Here is a 24,369-nt window from a genome sequence, read left to right on the forward strand (position 1 = left end):
AAATTAAAATTTAATTTAAAATTTAAATATCTTCAATTTTAACATAAGGGAAATAGTACACATACTGCTCAAGGAGAATTATGAAAGTGAAGTAAAATCAAAGTGTAGAACTATGTTGTAAACACTAGGAACCCAATAGAAGTGACAGGTGCACAAAAGCTTCTGTAGAATTGGTACTCAAACAATTAACACGGAGTTACTCACCTGGAAAAAAAAAACCAACTGATTGTCAAATCAATGCCTGGAATTTAGCATATCTGCTGTTGTGACTTTCAGTTTGACTTTCATATTTAAGGTTGTACTTTCTTTGTGGTAACTTTGATGTGTGGCCCACTTCAATTTACAAAGCCACATAGCTTCACATTTTAGCGCAGTTTCCGTCCAGATGACAACGACCTACACTTAGAGGTGTTGTCCAGGAAATCTTGAAGTGAATTTTGCACATACTGTAAGAATCTATTTAACTTAGATTTCTCCAAGCATACCATGAGAATTAGGTGAGAGTTCACCTGGCCATTTTTACCTGATAGAGAAATAAACATTCAAATAATATCTGATTTGTTAATATTGATTATGATTTTTAGAGGAGAAAAAAACCTAGTAGATATTGAGGGGAGGAGAATAAGGGATTAATAGAAGGGAAGAAATAAAATAGTGTAGCTTAATAATAGAATCTTTCCTTGGCATTTTTTATAAACCATTGTAGATGGCAACTTCCAGAATAAGAAATCCTGTGACAATTTTTCATGAAGCCTAATGATATTTAATAGTTATTTGGGAAGAAAGATAAACTTCAACATTGTACACAAGTTACACACTTGTCCCTAAGTTCTGTGTCATAGCAATAGTGTTAACTTCTGTAGGAATAATAATTAAATGGTCAGGATAAAGAAGAAATCCAGAGAACTTGATTTTAGGAGGAAAAAAACAACTTTATCTCCACATTGCAATTTTTGAGTGCTAAAATGGAGACAGCCACATGAAGTCACTTGGCATGGGTCACTGGTAAAGCATGCTCATAAGAAAAGATAAGATTAATGTGCTTACTTAAGAGAAGCCTCTCATCTGCAGTGGGCCTGAATATTAATGAACCTTCAGCTTTGCTTTCTTCATGGGAATATGTTTGCTTGAACAGTTAATTCCACCAGAAATGTAACTTGCATCCTGATTGGTGAGACACTAAAGCGCTAAGTCAGGGCCATTGCTCTCAATGGAAGCCTTGTCTAAAAAGAAACCACAAAATAGGACAGTGAATATTTGAGAGGGGCTTATGTATAACCACTTCAGGAATAAGCTGACACATGCCCACAATAAAATTCAGAGTCAAAAATAGAGTCAGATCAGCATTATGCTAAGTCAAATCACTGCAGTGAAATGAGAATAAATAACAATGTGTTTGGAACAAGATGACTTTAGGGAATCATGGTTTTAGTGAATTGCTCCAGATCACAAAGACATTTTCATATCATAAATTATGAAATTTAAGTCAAAATATAAGAGAAGTAGAAAAATAATATCTCATATATGAAACACTATGAATTTCCTTATTTTGATTATACAAAAATAAGATTATATTTGAATTTAATTGGTGACCTACATATTACCATATTAAAAAAGCCAACTGATGGCAATATCTATTTACTGAGGGAAAAATAAATTAAAATATACTTAATATATTTCCTGTATAAGCCTTTTATAATTGAGAAAAAAGTATTTTTTCTCTAGACCTTTATAAAACAAACAAACAAAAAAACAACCACAAATACTTCATGTATCTGCTAAGAGGTATAGAGAGTTTCTTGGACAATTGAAGTATAATAGTAAACATTACCTTAGAAACTGCATAGATCAACTCTGGTTTGAACCAGTCCTTGCAAAAATATACTCCAAAGAATGTTAGGACTAAAAGGTGCTTTAAATGCGCACATACACACTGAAGTTGTTTAGGATTTATATTTTATCTCCCCTTCATAGAGACTTAAAAATGAAAATTAACATTTAGTCCCTGTAAATTCCTAAAGAAGTGTTTAATTTTTTAATTAATTCAGCATTCCAATTTTGCAATGAAAATATTTTTCTCTTAACATCTATTAATATCTGTATTTTTAGTATTAAATGTCATACCTGTTAAGAAAAACCAGTTTAACTATTTAGGAGATGGAGTTCTCTAGACTCTCCTGGAAAACCTCGCAAGTAGTGGTCTTACATGATCATCTGGAAGCCCATCTCATGAATTCATTTGTTTATTTATTTTAACTTTTATTTTAAGTTGAGGGATACATGTGCAGGTTTGTTACATAGGTAAACTTGTGTTGTGGGAGTTTGTTCATCTCTTGATTTTATAGCCACTCTCCTCATTTTAAATTTACTTCGTTTAGTTTTCCACAGGTTGAGAAATAATGTACTTTTCTCCCAATTTTATATTCCTCTATATACTTCCTACCCATTCATAGTCAGATACATGGTAATAAAAGTGTTCATAGAAGTCGTCTTAAAAACTTATAATCAGGCCGGGTATGGTGGCTCACGAATTTAATCCTAGCACTTTGGGAGGCTGAGGCGGGTGGATAACTTGAGGTCAGGAGTTATAGACCAGCCTGGCCAACATAGTGAAACCCTGTCTCTATCTACTACCACTACTACTACTAATAAAAAATAGCCGTGTATGGTAGTGTGTGCCTGTAATCCCAGCTACTCAGGAGGCTGACGTAGGAGAATCGCTTGAACCCAGGAGGAGGAGGTTGCAGTGAGCCAAGATTGTGCCACTGTACTCCAGCCTAGACAGCAGAGTGAGACTCCATCTCAAATAATAATAACAATAACTTATGAGCATTTTTAATTGAAAGTTGTATTGAGATAATCTAATAAGAAATAACACAGAGAAATCCTACATGTATTTTACCTATATACATTTTGTAAAACTATGACGTCATTCCACAACTAGGGTATTTTCATCCACAAAATCCTTCCATGTATTCATATTTCCTTACTTTCTTGTACTCATATGTATGCATTTAGTTCTCTACAACTTTATTAAATGTGTAGGTTCAAGCATTTGCTACTATGGTCAAGATATCGAATAGTTCCATTGCCATGAGACCCTTCCTTTTGTCCTTTCATAATCACATCCACCTCTATCCAGCCCTTCCAAATTGTGTGTATGAAATATTTGATCATTTTTATTGTGAGTTGGTGCAAGATATGCACCTACTTCAGAATTTTTATCACTCATCATTTGAAGAATATCTAGACTGATGCCAGATTTGGGCCATTATAAATGCAACTTCTTTGAATAGTGTACAGATATATGTGTTAAAATATTTTGATTTCTCTAGCATAAATGCTAATGATAATCACTTTTCCTTTTCTTTTTCCTTCCCCCGCTTCCTTTATCTTCCCTCACCTTCCTTTCCCTCCCCTTACCTTCTCCTCCCCTCTGCTCCCCTCTCCTCTCCTTTTCTTTCCTTTCTTTTCTTTTCCCTTCCCCTCCTCTCCCCACCCCTCCCCTCCTTTCCCCTCCCCTTCCCTCCCCTCCCCTCCCCTCCCTTCCCCTTCCCTTCCATTTCCTTTTTTCCCCTTTCTTCCTCCCTTGCCTCGTTTCTTTCTTTTTTATTAATAAACTGCTGACAGATTTTGTTTTCTCTCAGAATGGCTATAACGTTTTCCATTCCCATCAGCATTGCATGAATGACTTAGTTTGTGCAGATCCCTGCCATAATGTATTACTGCCACACTTTTGTTGTTGTTGTTATTCTGCTGGTAGGTAGGGATATCTCATTGTGTCTTTAATTTGCACTTTCCTAATGGCTAATGATTTCCAACATCTTTTCATGTGCTTATTTTTGACATCTGTATATTGTCTTTAGTATATAGTAAATGTCTGTTCATGTTCTTTGCCCCCTCATTTGTTATTTTGGTTAATTGATATATTTACTCTTGAGTTTTAAAAGTTCTTTGTATATTCTAGATATATCCTGTGATAAATAAGTATTTTCCAAATATTTTCTCCCTGTGTGTAGTTGTCTTTTCATCCTCTTTGTATGGGCTTTTACATAGCAAATTTTATTTTTGATGAGATTCAATTTATGAATTTTTTATGGACTGTGTCTTTGGTGTCAATTCTCACAACCCTTTGCCTAACGCTAGGTTCTAAAGATTGTCTCCTATGATTTTTCTAACACTTTATACTTACGCATTTTAAATTCAATATTATGATCAATTTCGAGTTGATTTTCATATAAAGTTTGATGTGTAAGTAAAGGTTAATGTCAAGGTTTTTTGTTTATGGATGTCCAGTTACCTTGGCATCATATGATGAAAAATCTATTCTTCCTTATTTGAATTTCTTTTGCACTTGTGTCGAAAATCAATTGGGCACATTCCTGTGGGTCTATTTCTAGGATCTGTATTCTGTCTCACTGACCTATGTGCTTATTTCTCTGGTAATACTATAATGGTTTGATTACTGTAGGTCTCTAGTAAGTTGTAAGATAAGATAAAATAATTCCTCTCATTTTATTCTTCTTTGTAAAGGTAGTTTTAAATACTTTAAGGCCTGTGCTTTTGCATGTAAATTTTAGAATAAGCTTGTGGAGGTCTACAAATTAATCTACCTGGGATATTAAACTATAGATCATTTTTAAGAATATTGATGTCTTTTTTGTTTTCATCCATAAATACACTACGCCTCTCCATTTACTTAGGTTTTCTTTGATTTTATTCACCAGCATTTTCTAATTTTTAGCACAAAAATCCTATACATGTTTTGGCAAATACATTACCTGTGTATTTCATTTTCCTTAGAGTAGATTTTTATGGTTTTGTGTTTTAGTTTCATTTTCCAAGTGCTCCTTGTCAGTAAGTAGAAATGTAATCAATTTTAGTGTGCTGACCTTATATTCTGCAAATTTTCTGAGCTCATTTATTATTTTAAAAATTTCTTTTGTGTATTTGTTTTACATGCTTTTGGATTTTTGCATAGATAATAATGTCATCTGCAAATAGAGACTGTTTTCTCCTTTCTAATCAGTATGCTATTTTCTCGACTTGCCTTATTGCAGAAGTTAGAAGTTTCAGTATTATGTGAACAAGAGTGGTAAGAGCAGACACACTTGCCTTGTTCTTGATCTTAGGGGAAAATGTTCGTTTTTTTAACCACTAGGTAAAGTGTTACTTGGCAGATATTTGTAGGTAGCCTTTATCAATTTGAGGAAATTTCTCTATAATCATAACTTACTGAGAATAGTAATCATAATAGGTATTGAATTTTGTTAAATGTGTTTATTGAATTAACTGATGTTTGTTCTTTAGCTTTTTGACATTGATGTGAAATAGATTGATTTTTAAATACTGAAGCATTCTTGTATTTCTGGCATGGTTATGTTATCCATGTAACAAAATTGCACTTGTATCTCTTATAGTTAGACAAAAATTAAAACTCTATTTATATATTGCTGAATTATATTTACTAATATTTTGCTAACAATGGTTGTGTCTCAGTTCTTGATAAATATTTTTCTATAGCTTTATTTTATTTTTTTGTACTCCTTTGGTTTGGGTATCAGTGTAATCCTAGCTTCATATGCTGAATTGAGAAATATTTCTTCCCTCCTATTCCACTCTTCATTAATTGTTAGATTGAGTTTGCCAATGAAACCCACTTGGTTAAAGATTTGTATTTCGTAAAATTATAAATACAATGATTGTAATAGTTATAGGAATATATAATGATTCACAGTAGCCCCTTATCATTCTTTTAGTGACTGCAGTATCTGTAGTGAATCCCCTGTATAATTTCAAATTTTGGTAATTTGCATGCTTATGTCTTATCTATTTCTCAATGTTTAGTCAGTGTTGCTCGAATGTTACCAATTTTATTGATTTTTTGAAGAAATAACTTTTTGTTTTATTGTTTTTCTCTATTACTTTTCCAGTTTTAATTACATTGATCTGCCCTATCCTTGTTTATTCCTTTAATCTGTTTAATTTGGTTTCTTTTTACTCTTCTTTTTCTACTTTGGATGTTAAGCTAGATTATTGATTTGACTCTTTTTCTAATTTCTAGTTGATTATTTGTTCTATAATTTTTTTTCCTCAGGACAGATTTGGCTGCATTTCATATGCCTTTATAAGTTGTGTTTTCAATTTCATTTTATTTCTCTGTATTTTTTATTTCCTTTGAGATTTTCTTACCTACAGAATATTTAGTGTGTTTAATTTCCACATGTTTAGAAATTTTCCTGTTTTCTTCAAGTTACTGACTTTTATTATGACCAGGGAACATGCTGTATATGTATAATGTCAATTCTTTTAAATTTGTTGAAGTTTGTTTTATGGTTCAGATACGATTTATTTTAGGAAATGGTCCACATGTACTTGGAAAAAAAAGGTGTATTATGCTGTTTCAGGTGGATGAATCTACATATGTCTGTTGGATTCAACTTGTTGGTTGTGTAGTTCAGTTCTTCCATATCTTGCTGATTTTCTTTTTTTCCCCCCTTTGGTTGCTAAGAGAGGGGTGTTGAAGTCCCCAGCCATAACTTGGTTTGTCTGCTTTTCTTTCATCATTTTGACTAGTTTAATTGTCGTATTTTGAGGCTCTGTGGTTAGTTGTTTAAATATGTAGGATCATTAGGTCTTCCTGGTGTGCTTATTTTATCTTTATGTAATGTCTCTCTTTGTTGCTAGTCCTTTCTTTACTGTGTACTCGACTTCATCAGATATTAAATATCACCACTCCTACTATTTCTGAATTCATGTTTTCGTGGTATGTTTTTCCCATCCTTGCTTTCAACCTGCTTATATTATTAAATTTGAAATGTATTTCTTTTTAGCAACACATAATTGTCCCCTCCCCTTTTTTGTTATTAATTTTCATAATCTCTGACTTTTAACTGGAATATTTAGATCATTTACATTTAAGGTAACTAATATGTTAGTACTCGAGTATGCCATTTGATCATTTTTGCTTTCTATTTCAGTCCTCTGGTTCATATTTCACTGTTTCTTATTTCTTGCCTTCCTGCGGTTTAACTTGAATACTTTAAATATTCCATCTTGATTTATTTATAATGTTTCTGAGTGCATGTCTTTGAAATTTTCTATACTTGTTGCTCTGGGTATTATAGTATATGTTTGTGACTTATAACGTTCTACTGGTATCAGCATTTCACTACTTTGAGTGAATTTTGGAAACATCACTTTTATTTGGGTAACTTTACCTTCCCACCTTTTAAAGTACATTTTCTTGAGTATGAGATGGTGTTTTTTTTTAATCATCAAGTATGTGTTACAAAACTCATGAAGAGAAAGATAGACCTATGTATTCATAGGTCTGCTCTTTTCCTTACTCTTCTCACCTGATTCTCCAAACATTTTATATATATTAAGTATTGTGATTTAGGGATATTCCTGTCCAGAAATAAATAATTGGCCTATGTTATCTCATTATCCTTCTATCAGTACTTCTCTGAAGTAATACATATGAAGCACATAAAACGGTGTCTAACACGTAGAGATTAGTAAAATGTATGTCTCCAGGTTTAGCTTCTGTTCACTATTTGACCTTCTTTACCACATTTCATTTTTATACATTTTATATCGCCAACATTAAGCCATGTTCTAATATACAATTATGTCATACTTTTCAATATATATATAAATTGTTTTTATATTCTACAAATCTTTTCCAATCTGACAATTTCTTTCTCATCTTTCAAGATGATTTAAGTGTCACACCGTTTGTCTTAATATAGGTAGTACCTCTCAGAGCAATCCACATCAGGCAACAGAGTGAAGCAGATGTAACAGAAGTTTAATCATTTCATTGTACTGTGAGACAGCTCTGATGGGCAATACTAGAACTTCCCATTGGGTTGATTAATGATTTGTTGATGCTGCAAATAATTTTGATTTCTTGATCTTACAGATTTTGTTTTCTTTTTCTACCTTTTATAGATGTTGATCTCTAATAAACATCTTGCTCCCCTAACAACTTCTGTTTTCAGAGGGCCCAAACTGTGACAAAGAATGTCTTTAGTGCAGCTAAGTGATTTGCATTGTATGCAGTGAAACCAGGTGTGCAAAACAGCCAGTACATCAGAAAATTCAGCAATCCAGAATTCTGGTTTTTCAGAAAAGGGCAAGAGCAGGGCCAGGTAAGCATGATGAGTACATGAGGGCTCAGGAATCAAACCAGGTTCTAAAGCCTTAACATGATCTCTACAATCTCCCAGGTAGTACGACTCCAATATGTTTCACCCATCCTCTGATGATAGTAACGTTGGTAGGATAAGAATAGACAAAAAATTTTTAAAAAATCAAATTTACCTAAAAAAGAGCATTTAGACAGAAAGTATAGTTAACTATGAACTGTCTGGCAAAAAAATAAGCTACAAATACAAATATAAGTAAGCCACTGATGAGTCTGCCTATGGTGAGCATGCCTGTCTTTGGATGAGGACAGTTAAGGTCAGGCAGGAATGGGTACTAAGGAATAATAAATATTTTTTTCAGTCTGTTTGAAAATGACATTTTATAAAATGTTAGGTTTTTTTTTTTTCTTAAACAGCACAAATTTATTTTCTCATAGTACTGGAGGCTAAAAGTCCAATATCAAGGTCTGGAACATATGGTTTCTTCTGAGGCCTCTCTCTTTGACTTGCAGATGGATGCTTTCTTATGGCCTGACATCGTCCTTCTCTCTGTGCATACATACCCCAGTATCTCTTTGTGTGCCTAAATTTTCCCTTTTTTAAGTACACAAATCAGATTGAATTAGGGGCCCACCCTTTCAACTTGACTTGAATTTAATCACCCCTTTAAAAATCCTATCTCCAAATACAGTCACATTCTGGAATATTGAGGGTTTGGGCTTCAACATATAATTAGGTGAGACACAATTCAACTCATAACACAATCTATTTAGAGATCACTTTTCTTCCATGCCTCTTGGTAACTGGACATTAGACTTTAGCTAGAATACACAACACGCAACACAAGAAGTAATACAAAATATGTCTTTTCATGTTTTAGTAATATATCAGAATTTTCTGATCAATAATCTTATTATTTTAATGAATGTAGAAATGACAAATATAATGTAACCTTAGTGTTAGTGATGAGAGCTATTTCAGATTAGACCACTAAATTGATATATAATGTGTTATAATGTATAATGTGTTATGAATACCTTTATTTATTTAACTTCATAATTTACCAGTGCCAATTTACACAATGCAAGCCATTGTAGAAGAAAATACCATTCTAAGTCAAAGGTTTAGGAATTATAACATTCAATGCTAGCAAACACAGATTTTATTCAATACTAGCAAAATAGCTGCTGATCGATACTTTTTTTAACTTTTAAGTTCAGAGGTACATGTGCAGGTTTGTTACATAAGTAAACTTTTGTCATGGGGGTTTGTTGTACAGATTATTTCATCACTGAGGTATTAGACCTAGTATTCATGAGTTATTTTTCCTAATCCTCTCCTCGTCCCATTCTCCAAAATATCCTAGTGTGTATTGTTCCCCTCTATGTGTCCACGTGTTCTCATCATTTAGCTCCCACTTGTAAGTGAGAACATATGGTATTTGGTTTTCTGTCCCTGCATTAGCTTGCAAAGGATAATGGCCTCCAGCTCCATCCATGTCCCTGCAAATGACATAATCTTGTTCTTTTTTATGGCTACATAGTATTCCATCATATATATGTACCACATTTTCTTTATCCAGCCTATCATTGGTGGACACTTATATTGATTCTATGTCTTTGCTATTGTGAATAGTGCTGCAATGAACATACGTGTGCATGTGCCTTTATAATACAACAATTTATATTCCTTCAGGTATGTACCCAGTAATGGGATTGCTGGATTGAATCGTACTTCTGTCTTTAGGTCTTTGAGGAATCATCACACTTTCAAATGGCTGAACTAATTTACACTCCTACCAATAGTGTATAATTGTTCCTTTATCTCCACAACCCCTCCAGCATTTGTATTTTTTGACTTTTTAATAGCCTTTCTGACTTCTGAGAGATATTATCTCATGATGGTTTTGATTTGCATTTCCCTAATGATCAGTGATGTTGAGCTTTTTTTGTATGATTGTTGGCTGTATTTAGGTCTTCTCTTAAGAAATGTCTGTGCATATTCATTGCACACTTTTTAATGGGGATGCTTTTGTTGCAATTGCTTTTGGCATTTTTGTCATGAAATCTTTTTCCATGCCTATATCCTGAATGGCTTATGGATAGGAAGAATCCATATTGTTATAATGGCCATACTGCCCAAAGAAAATTATAGATTCAATGCTATTATTTTTAAACTACCACTGACATTCCTCACAGAACTAGAAAAAAACCATTTTAAAATTAATATGGAACCAAAAAAGAGCTCAAATAGCCAAGGCAATACTAAGCAAAAAGAACAAAACTGGAGGCATCATGCTAATCAACTTCAAACTGTACTACATGGCTGCAGTAACCATGTAGATCACTATCTGATTTTCAACAAACTTGACAAAAACAAGCAATAGGAAAAGGACTCCCTATTCACTAAATGATGCTGAGATAAACTGGCTAGCAATGTGCAGAAGATTGAAATGACCCTTCCTTTCATCACATACAAAAATTAACTCAGGACGGATTAAAGACTTAAATGTACAACCCAAAAGTATAAAATGTTAATCAGCATATTGATTGCATATATGGGAAGAAATAAGATGCAATTTTAATCACCATGTTGTTAAGGTAGCATTTTGGATAAAGAGGAAGAAAAATCCACTAATGTTTAAAATAAGTGCAAAATGAAATAGACTTTAGCATTTGTTTGGAATAGATGTAAGGGAAGAAGAAGCATCGTATGTTGGGGTTATAAAACAAAAATAGGAAAGTTAATGATGAGAGTTGTCATGAAATAGAGAAGTGGATGAAATCACTTGTTATTAAAGCATATATATATATATTTAATTTCAATAGGTTTTTGGGAAGCAGGTGGTGTTTACTTACATGAACAAGTACTTTAGTGGTGATTTCTGAAATTATGGTAGACCCATCACCCAAGCAGTGTACACTGTACCCAATGTGTAGTCTTTTACCCCTCACCACCCCCCACATTTTCCCCTTAGTTCCCAAATTCCAATGTATCGTTTTTATGCCTTTGCATCCTCATAACTTAGCTCCTACTTATAAGGGAGAACACATGATGTTTGGTTTTCCATTCCTAAGTTACTTCACTTAGAACAATAGTCTCCAATTCCATCTTGGTTTCTGTGAATGCCATTATTACATTCCTTTTTATGGCTGAGCAGTATTCCATGGTGTATATATCTTTATCCATTTGTTGATTGATGGGCATTTGGGCTGGTTCCATATTTTTGCAACTGCAATTTGTGCTGCTATAAACATGCATGGCAAGTATCTTTTTTGTATAATGACTTATTTCCCTCTGGGTAGATACCTAGTAGTAAGATTGCTGGATGAAAAGGTAGATCTTTTTAAAATTCTTATAGGAATCTCCACACCCTGTTTTCCATAGTGTTTATACTAGTTTACATTTTCACCAACAGTGTAAAAGTGTTCCCTTTTCGCCACATCAACACATCTATTTTTTTTTTAACTTTTTGATTATGGCAATTCTTGCAGGGGTGAGGTGGTATTGCATTGTGGTTTTGACTTGCATTTCCCTGATAATTAGTGATCTTGAACATATTTCCATGTTCTTATTGGCCATTTGTATATCTTCTTTTGAGAATTGTCTATTCATGTATTTAGGCCACTTTTTGATGGGATCGATTGCTTTTTCTTGCTGATTTGAGTTCCTTGTAGATTCTGGATATTAGTCCTTTGTCAAATGTATAGATTGTGAAGATTTTCTCCCACTCTGTGGGCTGTCTGTTAACTCTGCTGATTATTTCTTTTACTGTGCAAAAGCTTTTTAGTTTAATTAGCTCCCATCTATTTATCTTTGTTTTTGTTGCATTTGCTTTGGGTTCTTGATCATGAAGTCTTTGCCTAAGCCAATGTCTAGAAGAGTTTTTCCAATGTTATCTTCTAGAATCTTCATGGTTTCAGGTCTTAGATTTAAGTCTTTGATCCACCTTGAGTTGATTTTTGTATAAGGTGAGAGATGGAGATCCAGTTTCATTCTCCTATGTGTGGCTAGCCAATTATCCCATCATCATTTTTTGAATAGGGTGTCCTTCCCCCACTTTGTGTTTTTGTTTGCCTTGTCGAAGATCAGCTAGCTGTAAGTAAGTGGCATTATTTTGGGGTTCTCTATTCAATTTCATTGGTTTATGTGCCAATTTTTATGCCAGTATTGTGCTGTTTGGGTGACTATGGATTTATAGTATAGTTTGAAGTTGGGCAATGTGATGTCTCCAAATTTGTTCCTTTTGCTTAGTCTTGCTATGGCTATCTGGGCTCTTTTTTTGGTTCCATATGAATTTTAGGTTTTTTTCCTAGTTCTGTGAAGAATGATGGTGGTATTTCAATTGGAATTGCACTGAATTTGTGGATTCCTTTGGCAGTATGATCATTTTCGCAATATTGATTTTGTCCATCCATGAGCATGGGATGTGTTTCCATTTGTTTGTGTTGTCTGTGATTTCTTTCAGCACTGTTTTGTAGTTTTCCTTGTAGAGGTCTTTTACATCCTTAGGTATATTCCTAAAGATTTTTTGTTTGTTTGTTTTGTTTTTTCTGCAGCTATTGTGAAAGAGGTTGATTTCTTGATTTGATTCTCAGCTTGGTCGCTGTTGATGTACAGCAGAGCTACTGATTTATGTACATAAGTTTTGTATCCTGCAACTTTGCTGAATTCATTTATCAGTTCTAGTACCTTTTTCGATGAGTCTTTTGGGTTTTCTATGTTTATAATTATATAATCAGAAAACAGCGACAGTTTGACTTCCTCTTTAATGATTTGAATGCTCTTTCTTTCTCTTATCTGATTTCTCTGGCTAGGACTTCTAGTACTATGTTGAATAGAAGTGGTGAAAGAAGGCATCCTTGACTTGTTCCAGTTCTCAGGGGGAATGCTTTCAATTTTTCCCCATTCAGTATATTGTTGGCAGTGAGTTTGTCATAGATGGCTTTTATTACCTTAAGGTATGTTTCTTCTATGCTGATTTTGCTGAGGATTTTAATCATAAAGGGATGCTGGCTTTTGTCAAATGCTTTTTCTGTATTTATTGAGATGATCATATGATTTTTATTTTTAATTCTGTTTATATGGTGTATCACATTTATTGACTTGTGTATGTTAACATCCATTCATCTCTAGTATGAAACCCACTTGATCATGGTGGACAATCATTGATATGCTATTGGATTGGTTTCACTAGCATTTTGTTGAGGATTTTTACATCGATCTTCATTAGGGATATTGGTTTGTAGCTTTCTTTTTTTGTTATGTCCTTCCCTGGTTTTGGTACTAGGGTGATACTGGCTTCACAGAATGATTTAAGAAGGATTCCCTCTTTTGCTATCTTTTGACATAGTATCAATAGGATTGGTGACAATTCTTCTTTGAATGCTGGATAGAATTCAGCTGTGAATCTTTCTAGTCCTGGACATTATTTCATTGGCAATTTTTTTATTACCATTTCAATCTCAAGGTTTGTTATTGATCTGTTCAGATATTCTATATCTTCCTGGCTTAATCTAGGAGGGTTTTATATTTCCAGGAATTTATCCATCTCCTCTAGGCCTTCTGGTTTATACATGTAAGGTTGTTTATAGTAGCCTTGAATACTCTTTTGTATTTCTGTTGTTTTAGCTGTAATATCACCCATTTCATTTGTAAATGAGCTTATTTGGATCTTCTCTTCTTTTTCCCTTTGTTAATCTTGCTATCGTTCTATCGATTTTATTTATCTTTTCAAAGAACCAACTTTTTGCTTCAATTATCTTTTTTATTTGTTTATTTCAATTCCATTTAGTTGTGTCTAGGTCTTTGTTATTTCTTTTCTTCTACAGAGTTTGGATTTGGACTGTTCTTGTTTCTGCAGTTCCGTGAGGTGTGACCTTAGATTGTCTGTCTGTGGTCTTTCAGACTTTTTGATGTAGGCATTTTATGCTATGAACTTTCCTCTTAGCTCCATTGTTGCTGAATCCCAGAGGTTTTGATAGGTTGTGTCACTATTGTCATTCAGTTCAAAGAATTTTTAAATTTTCGTCTTGATTTCATTGTTGATCCATTGATCATTCAAGAGCAGGTTATTTAATTTCCATGTATTTGCTTGGTTTTCAGGGTTCCTTTTGGAGCTGATTTCCAATTTTATTCCACTGTGGTCTGAGAGAATACTTGACATAATTTCGATTTTCTTGAATTTACTGAGACTTGTTTTGCAGCCTATCAAAAAGTCTATCTTGGAGGATGTCCTATGTGCTGATGAATAGAATGTATATTCTGCAGTTGTTGGGGAGAATGTTCTGTAAATATCGGCTAAGTCTACTTGTTGAGCGGCATAGTTTAAGTCCATTGTTTCTTTGTTGACTTTCTGTCTCGATGGCCTGTCTAGTGCAGTCACTGCAGTATTAAAGTCCCCAACTATTATTGTGTTGCCATCTATCTCATTTCCTAGGTCCAGTAATAATTGTTTTATAAATTTTGGAGCTCCAGCATTAGGTGCATATATATTTAGAATTGTCGAATTTTACTGTTAGTCATTTTATCATTATATAATATTCCTCTTTGTCTTTTTTAACAGCTGCTGCTTTAAAGTTTGTTATGTCTTATAGACGAATAGCTACTCCTGCTCACTTTTGGTGTCTATTTGCATGGAATACCTTTTTCCACCAATTTACCTTAAGTATATGTGAGTCCTTATGTGTTAGGTGAATCTCCTGAAGACAGCAGAAACTTGGTTGGTGAATTCTTATCCATTTTGCCATTCTGTATCTTTTAGGTGAAATATTTAGGCCATTTACATTCAACGTTAGTATTGAGATGTGAGGTATTAATCTATTCATCATGCTATTTGTTACCTAAATACCTTGTTTTTTAAAAAAAATAATTGTGTTCTTGCTATATAGGTCCATTGAGATTTATGCTTTAAGGAAGTTCTATTTTGGTGTATCTTTAGAATTTGTTTCAAGAATTAGAACTCTTTTTAATAGCTCTCACAGTGCTGGCTTGGTAGTGGCAGATTCTCTTAACATTTGTTTGTCTGGAAAAGACTGTATCTTTCCTTCATTTATGAAGCTTAGTTCTGCTAGATACAAAATTATTGGCTGATAATTGTTTTGTTTAAGGAGGCTAAAAATAGGACCCCAATCTTTTCTGGTTTGGAGGGTTTCTGCTGAGACATCTGCTGTTAATCTGACAGGTTTTCCTTTATAGATTACCTAATGCTTTTGTCTCACAGCTCTTAAGATTCTTTCCTTCATCTTGAATTTAGGTAACCTGATGATTATGTGCCTAGGCAATGATCTTTTTGTGATGAATTTCTCAGGTGTTCTTTGAGCTTCTTGTATTTGAATGCCTAGATCTCTAACAAGGCCAAGGAAGTTTTCCTCAATTATTCCCTCAAATATGTTTTCCAAACTTTTAGATTAATCTTATTCCTCAGGAACTCCAGTTTTTCTTTGGTTTGTTCATTTAACATAATCCCAAACTTCTTGGAGTCTTTGTTCACATTGTTTTTATTTTTTGTCTTTTCTTGATTGGGTTAATGTGAAAGCTTTGTCTTTGAGCTCTGAAATTTTTTCCTCTGTTTGTTTGATTCTATTGCTGAGACTTGCAGTGCATTTTGCAATTCTCTTAGTGTGTCCTTGATTTCCAGAGTTGTGATTGTTTTTTGTTTATGCTATCTATTTCACTGAAGAATTTCTCTTTCAAGTCAGTTTTTGATTCCTTTAAGTTGGACTTCACCTTTCTCAGGTGCCTCCTTGATTAGCTTAAGTATTGACCTTCTGAGCTCTTTTTCTGACAACTCAGGGATTCCTTCTTTGTTTGGATCCATTGCTGGTAGGCTTGTATAATAACCTTGTTTTGTCACATTACCAGAATTGTTTTTCTGATTCTTTCTTATTTGGGTAGACTACGTCAGAGGGAAGATACGGGATTCAAGGGCTCCTGCTCAGATTCTTTTGTCCCATGCTGTGCTCCCTTGATGTGATATTCTCCCCCTTTCTTTAGGAATGGGGCTCCCTGGAAGCCAAACTGTAGTGATTGTTTTCATCTTTCTGGGTCTAGCCACCCAGTGGAGCTACCAGGCTCCAAGCTGGTACTGGGGAGTGTCTGCAAAGAGTCCTATGATATGATCCATCTTCAGGTCTTCCACCAGCACCAGCTCCCATGGAGATAGCAGAGGAATGAAGTGGACTCCATGAGGGTCCTTGATTGTGTTTTTGTTTAATGTGCTGGTTTTGTGTTGGTTGGCCTCAGCCAGGAGGTGGCGCTTTTAAGACCTCATCAGCTATGGTCCTACAGGGAAGATGCAAATTTGCCCTAGGGAAACCTGGTTAAGTATTCAGGTTTCTCAGGCGGTGGACAGGGCCATAGAACCCTCAAGAGATTACGACCTTTGTCTTCAGCTACCAGGGTGGGTAGAGAAAGACCACCGAATGGGTGCTGGGATGGGCATGCCTGAGCTCAGCCTCTTTTTGAGTGGGGCTTTCTGCAGCTCCTGTGGGAGACCGGGGTGTGGTTCCCAGTCCAATGCAGTTACATTGCCAGGGGCAGTATGGCTGTCTCTGCTGAGTCACACAGGTCACCAGAGAAGTGGGAGAAAGCCACAGTCACAGGACTTACCCTGCTCCCACTCAGCCCACCATCCTACAGGCTGGTCTCACTCCCACCGTGCCCCTCATTTCAACAGCACTGAATCTATTTCCAGTCAGCCAGTGACCAGGCCTGAGTACTTGCCCCAGACTATAAACCTCCCCATTGAGAAAGCAAACCAACTCACAGTTTTTTGGTGTCTCAGGGAGCCTAGTTCCTTCAAAGGGTCTGTGGATTCTTTTGGCTTTCCTTGTATGTTCCTAAGGTAGTACTTGGAGCAAAAGTTCATGATGTGAGTCTCCACTTGCTGCTCTGTCCATCTGAGCCGGAGCTGCAAGCTAGTCCTGCCTTCTATCTGCCGTCTTCTCACTCACCCCATACATATTATTTTTAACTCATCTCTGTAGGATGTAGCCCAGAGTCCTGAATGTATTAAGTACTCAACAAATAAATATATGTGTTACAATAACATTGATACATCCAAGCCGAGACATCTAGTTAAGGTTTAATATATGGTTATTATTAATGTAATATATTAGCAGTTTGAGCTAGAAGTAGACAGAAGTAGTTGTTCATGTCATTACAGAGATAACTGCTTCTTTCACTTTTTCTCCTCTTGCCTTTCCTCCTTTTCTTTTCCTTCTGTTTTCCCACTCCTTTTCTTCCTTCTTCTTCTTTTATTTTAGAGAGAGAACTAAAATAATGAAGACCAGAACTAGACAAGTTATCAAGACGTACTAATTCCTTAGTTGATAAAGAACCTGCATGAGACAGTGATACATCAGAGAGAGAAAAACTTTAAGCACTGAGAGGGGACAAACTGATGGATTCCATGGTAAAGTTTCCTGACACAATTCACCTCCAGAAACGTTAATGTTACTTAGTAGAAAAAAATAAAAATCTCCATGTTTAAAAATAAAGATTCAACTTAAACGACCCTATTAATCATGAAGAAAATTGTCTTTAAAATGGAAGTGTATTAACCTCTGTGAGGTCCAGAGAATACCTGGGGCCCATATAACATAAGTCAGAATTTTTTAACATTATAAACCAAGATTAGTTATTAAAAATATGTTTTATCTTTTTACCCTGACAAATATGTCAGTAGAAGTCTTGAAACTGAGCACAAGTGTAGACAGATCGCCACTCAGAAATGGTGATGCAAGGACCGCTGGTTTGCACCTCCTGGCTTGATTCCACCTATCTTCTCTTCCTACTCCCAGTTTCTGCAGTTACACACTTTGACCCACATTCCAAGTTTCTGTCACAACCTCAGAGAAACAACCATCCCCTGGCCACTCTTGCTATCCATGAGGTTACCACGTTCATGGTGTGCCTTTGGGGGAAGGGAGCTTGAGATAATGCCCACTGAATTACTGGAAGGAGGCTTAAGGCTATTTAAACCAGACGTGCAAGATCCTGGGCATTTAGAACAAGAAAGGTTTAGGGATGGGGTGCATAAAGGCTCTGATTGAGCAAGGACCCTTGGTTCCATGGCCTGCTAACTGTGTGGTAAGTAGGAGCATGGCTAAAATAGGGCCACAGTGGGGTTATTTTGTCTGAGTCTATGGGCAGCCTATGTGCCAATATACAAGTAAGATCTATACCACAGTTTGACTCTGTTATCCTATATACAGAATTTAGTTAGTGAATAAAATCTTTCTTCTTCTACATTCAAAAGTTTTGAATACAACTAGAACATAGAATATAATGGTTTTAAGAAGTAAATGTGTGCCCAGTTCCTTTGGCAAAATTTTGGGCCAGCTCAGCCCCTGTTCCCAGTGGGAATTACACAGATCTATTGAGAAAGTTCTCTAAACCATCTGGAGTGTTACAATGGCATTTACTTTCCTCTAATTTGCTCTCAGTGTGCCACTCAACTTTTTCTGTTCTCGAAGGACATCCCTGAGTTTTAAATTGGCTCTTTTCTTTATTTATTATCAAAGACTAACATTAAGACAACACAGAAAATAATGTTGCATTTCAAAGCAACAGCTGTGCTGGTTTCAACAGTGCTTTATTAAAAGTCTCTGAGTTGTGTACCACATTGAGTTTTTAACTTTCAGAGAACAACACCAATTTTTATCCACTTCACCAGATTTTTAATGAGCAGTTTCTCCCCTGATGTCTGTGTCAGAGGGTGGAGAGGTATGGTTTTTCATTTCTGGCTGTTTCAATTTAGGAGATAATCGTTATTTTGTGTACTCTAACATCACTAATAAATCTGATTAGGGAAAATTCTGACACAAGAAGTGGCTGAGTTGACACTGATTTTTAAAAGACATTGATAATTACTCTAGATTGATAAACCTCATCTGTTTCAACAACAGATGCTTTCCACTAGAAGTTCCACACCATAATTTATCTTCATTTTTCCTGCTGTAATTTTTACCCATCATCCTGTACATTCTGGAGCGTGTAGGAATAAATAATCTCCTACAGAACAAAGGGAAGAACAGCAGATTCAAATCTGAATCAAGTCATCAAAGGCCCTTAGACTGCACAGTGATGCAAAGCTGCACAAATCATCAGTCTAAATCTATCAACACTTTCATGCTGTTTCCTCAATAGGAATAATTGGATGATTTATATTTCCTGCTGACTTTTCAACATGATTGTCAGTGCACAAAACAAATTGGTTTTAATAAGAACTTTTACATGAGCATACAGAAATGGAATGATGAGAGACGTAAATGAAGGTTTTAATAAGTGTATTGATAGAGCTGTACCAAAAAATATTCAAATAACTAGGATGATTAAGCAATAATGAACATCCTACTTATTGCCTTAACCTATTTCCAAATGCCTAATGAACTTATTAATAAATAGCATGCTGTCTTTAGAATAATGAGTCCCTTCTTTTTTCACCAGTGCTGAAATGTTACACTGATGATAGTGAAAACTAATCATACTTGAAAAGGTTAAAATGCAGACCCCACACATTCATCTAAAATGCAGGTTTTATTTTAAAATAAGTCCTTAATAGATTACACTTTACTAAAGTATGTGATTTTCATTATTTTTAAAAATTTTGTTCTGGAACATATTTTGAAAAGAATAGCAAATTGTAATAGCTACAAAATTAATTGTTGTTTTATTTTGGGGAGGGGATTGATGGAATTATGTAATGTTTGAATTGAATAACTTTGATTTTGTTTTACAAAGTTTGCAAATGCTGACAGAAATATCCTGACAAATAGAATTTATAATATTATGTTTTAAGTACACAACATTGTCATGGAGTGGAGAGATCGGGGCCACCTGCATAGAGCCTTATCTATGACTAAGAGAGAGTGGTTGCAGTGAAGTCAAATAAATGAAAAAAAATAAGTGAGGGTTGTGAAGTGGTTGGGTCAAATTGGGGAACCCTTTGAAGCCAGATAAAACTTAATATTATGCTTCATTCTGTGCATAATATTGTTAGTAAACAGTGAGAAAAAATGTCAAAAATGTCTGCTCAGTACTGTTAGAGTAAGATTGACAAGATAAAATGAAATCATTGAGGCTTCATTTGGTAAGCTTTATTTTCTGTATCTTTTAATATAAAACAGTTTAGTTAATAGAGCTGACCCTCGAACAATGTGTGGTTTAGGCCTGCTGAACTTCTGTGAAGTTGAAAATCTGCATATAACTTTTGAGTTCCAAAAAACGTAACCACTAACAGCCTACTGTTGACCAGAAGCCTTACCGATAACATAAACAATCAATTAACACATATTTTGTATGTTACATGTGTTATATGCTGTATTCTGACAGTACATTAAGCTAGAGAGAAGAAAGTGTTACTAAGAAAATCATAAGAAAGAAAGAATATATTTACTATTTATTAAGTGGAAGTGGATCATTATAAATGTCTTCATCCTCATTGTCTCCATATGAATAGGCTGAGGAGGGGTTGGTCTTGCCGGCTCAGGGTGGGCAGAGGCAGAAGAAAATTCACATGAAAGTGGACCAGCGGCCGGGCGCGGTGGCTCATGCCTGTAATGCCAGCACTTCGGGAGGCCAAGGTGGGCCGATCACGAGGTCAGGAGATCGAGAGCACCCTGGCAAAACATGGTGAAACCCTGTCTCTACTAAAAAGTATAAAAAATTAGCTGGGCGTGGTGGCAGGCACCTGTAGTTCCAGCTAATTGGGTGGCTGAGGCAGGAGAATGGTGTGAACCCAAGAAGCAGAGCTTTCGGTGAGTGGAGATAGTGCCACCACACTCCAGCCTGGGCGACAGAGTGAGACTCCGTCTCAAAAAAAAAAAAAAAAAAAAAGTGGACCAGTACAGTTCAAATCCTGGTTGTTCAAAGGTCAACTGTACGTTGCTGTTTCATTTTAATTATTTAAAACCTCATGTTATTAGCAGATAAAAAGGATGGTAATGGGGTACAGAAGTTTGAGGATTTTTCTATTATTGCTGGAATATAGATTTTTTTATATTACTATATTATTAGATAATTTTTCTGTATTACTATATTTTATATTATCTATATTATAGATACCACATGTAATAATATATATCATTAAATCTTTGTAAAATTACTTTTTAAATATTCTTATTTAATAAGATGCAAATTATTGCATTAATATATTAGTTTCTTATTGTGACATTTTAAATTTAAATGGAAAAATACAGTTTGTCAGATACTACGAGCAGGGACTCACCAAGGAAATTTTAAGATCACGTTTCAATTTAAATTGGTCAGTAAAAGTAAAAAAAGATCTCCTCCTTATTATAAAACGTTTTAACTTCTGAAAATAAAGTTCTGAACTTACTAATAGTTTGAACCCAGCCCTAGCACAGAGAGTGTGGTGAGGTATAGCTTCTGCTGCCTCCTCTCTTCCTTTGTGCATCTCTGAAACTTCAGGAGAGGCAAGAGACTGTGATCATATCCAGTATGTGAAATCTGGAGTGGAGGATATTAAAAGGATTTTTAGGAACAGAAGAGAAGTTGGCTTAACTGCCTGCAGGATCCTCAAACAAGCCAACATTTTTAAACCAAACTTTCATTGAACTTATTATTTGCACAGTCCTCACCAATGAATGTACCAGGTAGAAAGAAAAGGAGGTTATTAAAATGAACAAGGGTCAAATGATCAAAAAACCAATGAATACTAATATGTAAGCTAATATTTCATATTTCATATATATTTATATATCTCCCTATATAGGTATACATATATACATGATATATATATATGTATATGTGAGTAAGAATATATATAAATATAATACTGTACATACATGCTATATATATGTATATGGCATTAAATATTACATCTTTATATCTGTTTTATATATACTACATATATATTTACATGTACTTATATAGGACATATATAAAATATAAAGTTTTGGAAAAGATACAAAGCAATTAAGAAAATGGTTACTTTGGAGAAGACGGGGAGACGGCGATGGTATTTAGAATTGTCAACAAATAAGACCTTAGATATTGTATTTTAAACATTTTTCCAAAACATGTACTCATGTTCTATTTTTGTAACTTACTAATTTTAACAAAGATTTGTGCCATGTGAACAACAAGAGTTTCAATCACCAGTTGAGTTTCCAACAAGCTCGTACACAATGGCTTTCTTTCTTTGATGTGATGGTAGAGCCAAGAAAAACTAAAAGCAGATACTGTCCTCTACTAGTTTCACCATTGCTCTGTGATTGCCCAAACATTTTTTCTTTGGCGAAGATCTTCCAGTCCCACGTGACCTCTGTCTGCTGTGCCTTAGTGGCAACTCATTATTGGATTACCACAGCTTCCTTATAGCTTTTGCTGGCTGACAGCAGGAAATGCTAATATCACTTTAGCCAGTTTAACAAATGTTTTATTCATTTGTTTACGTTCCATTTATTTTGCTGAGCTCAGGTCAGAATCTACAGGAATGTAGGAGACAGAATATTAAAATGTAAATAAAACACTAATCCATTATGGCAAAGCTGTTTCAACCTTTAAGAAAAAAACACATCCTTTTTGTTCTTAATATAAATAATTAAGAAATGTGTCTAATTTTATTTTTTGTTACATATTTGTTCTTTTTTCATTTGTTAAATCTACTTATTGTATCTATGGGGTAAAATGTACTAACTAGCAATATTTTTATCAAGTGCTTATAATATACTGCATACCATGAGGGAATTTAGAACTAAATTAGTAGGCTCCTGACCTTAAGGAGTATATTAGCAAATTAAAGAAGTAAGACACATGCCTGGACAAATCTGAATATGACATAGGAGGGACTGTGAGAGCTCACAGAGAGAAAGATACTGTCTGGAGTAATGAAGAAACTCTTGCTTTGACTGGGATTAAATGATATCATGAAGCAAAACTCTGCAGTAAGGGTGCTTATAACTTAATTAGAAACTTATGATACATATAGTGTACAGTATGCATTTATACACAGACATGAATATTAAAGTCATTCCTATATATGCACACAATATACATATACATATAACAATATGTATATAATATACATTTATATACAGGGAATGACTTCAATATTCTATGGCATGAGACACAAACTTATTTCCATCTTTCGTGCACGATGTTTAGGGTCCCATCATTATTACCCTACATTTACCTGCTCCATCTAGTGTAAGTATTTTGCTCACAATTCTCACAAAATAAACATTCTTTAAAAATAAAGAAAAGGAAAAACTAGTATGTTTGTGAAAGATGTTCCAAACCAACCAAATAAATACACCCACAAGTAACAACAAAAACAAAATTAATAGAAGTAAAAATTAAAAGAAGAGGCCTAAAAGAGTAATGTTTTTAAAGCCAAATTTTAGATTAAAAAAAATCAGAAGAGAGTCAATTTTCATGGGGGCTAAGATAGTAGAAGGAAACAAGACCTTCATGTATACTCTATGACATTTAAAAAACAGTGATTAATTGTTTTCAGAAAAGCCTCAGCTGGGTCAAAATTTTCTCATCAAATTAGAAAATGTTAGTGAAATTTGGAAAGGCTTAAGGTGTAATATGATCAGTTTATATACCACTAGACAGAAATAAGATTTGAAAGAAAATTTGGAGCTCAAGTAAATATAAAAAGACCTCCAAATATATCTTCATAAATATAAATATATGTCATATAAATGTACCAAGAAGCTATGACACGCTAAGACTGAGAAATAAGAAGAGTGTGGCCAGACAATGAAGGGTATTAAAAGCCAGGAAGATTGTGGGAGGAATTTGGAATTCTGTAATAGTTTAAAAGTTTGTAGGTTAGATTGATATAACAAAAAACTATATGAGTAATGGTATTGAATTGTATTGGGAAGGTTTTTAATGTTAGCTCATATTCTTGCTCTCCCATTCTCATTGGGACAACCATATGCATATTTTAATATTAACGGACAAGTGTGATGAATGTCAAATTAGAAAATAACCTCTGTCTGTGGACCTTAGGTTTCCTGGAAGTGCATTCACCTTGCACAGTAGTCAGAAAATCCCAGTGTGCATGGCTAGGAAGGAGAAGAACTCCTAATGCAATCCTGGATCATGAGGCAGCTGCTGAAATTGAGCAAGATCATAAACTGATCCTAGATACACCCTATTTCCTCTCAAGACTGCTTGGTGAAATACAACTAGTATTATCACCATTTTGAATTTTCATGACTTGAAAGCCTTTAAT

General features: G+C 34.6%; 1 long non-coding RNA gene across 1 annotated transcript in view; it reads left to right on the top strand.

Moving 5' to 3' along the window:
* LOC107974222 (uncharacterized) overlaps positions 1-17,718 on the top strand; it is a 79,296-nt gene extending 61,578 nt beyond the window's left edge. The window contains exon 3 of the long non-coding RNA XR_001716821.2: positions 17,420-17,718. This is a non-coding gene — a long non-coding RNA (uncharacterized LOC107974222). The remainder of the gene's footprint in view (positions 1-17,419) is intronic.
* The last annotated feature ends 6,651 nt before the right edge of the window (positions 17,719-24,369 follow it).

This window comes from Pan troglodytes, chromosome 3 (assembly GCF_028858775.2).
Source record: "Pan troglodytes isolate AG18354 chromosome 3, NHGRI_mPanTro3-v2.0_pri, whole genome shotgun sequence".
In the NCBI taxonomy this organism is placed as follows: Eukaryota; Metazoa; Chordata; class Mammalia; order Primates; family Hominidae; genus Pan; species Pan troglodytes.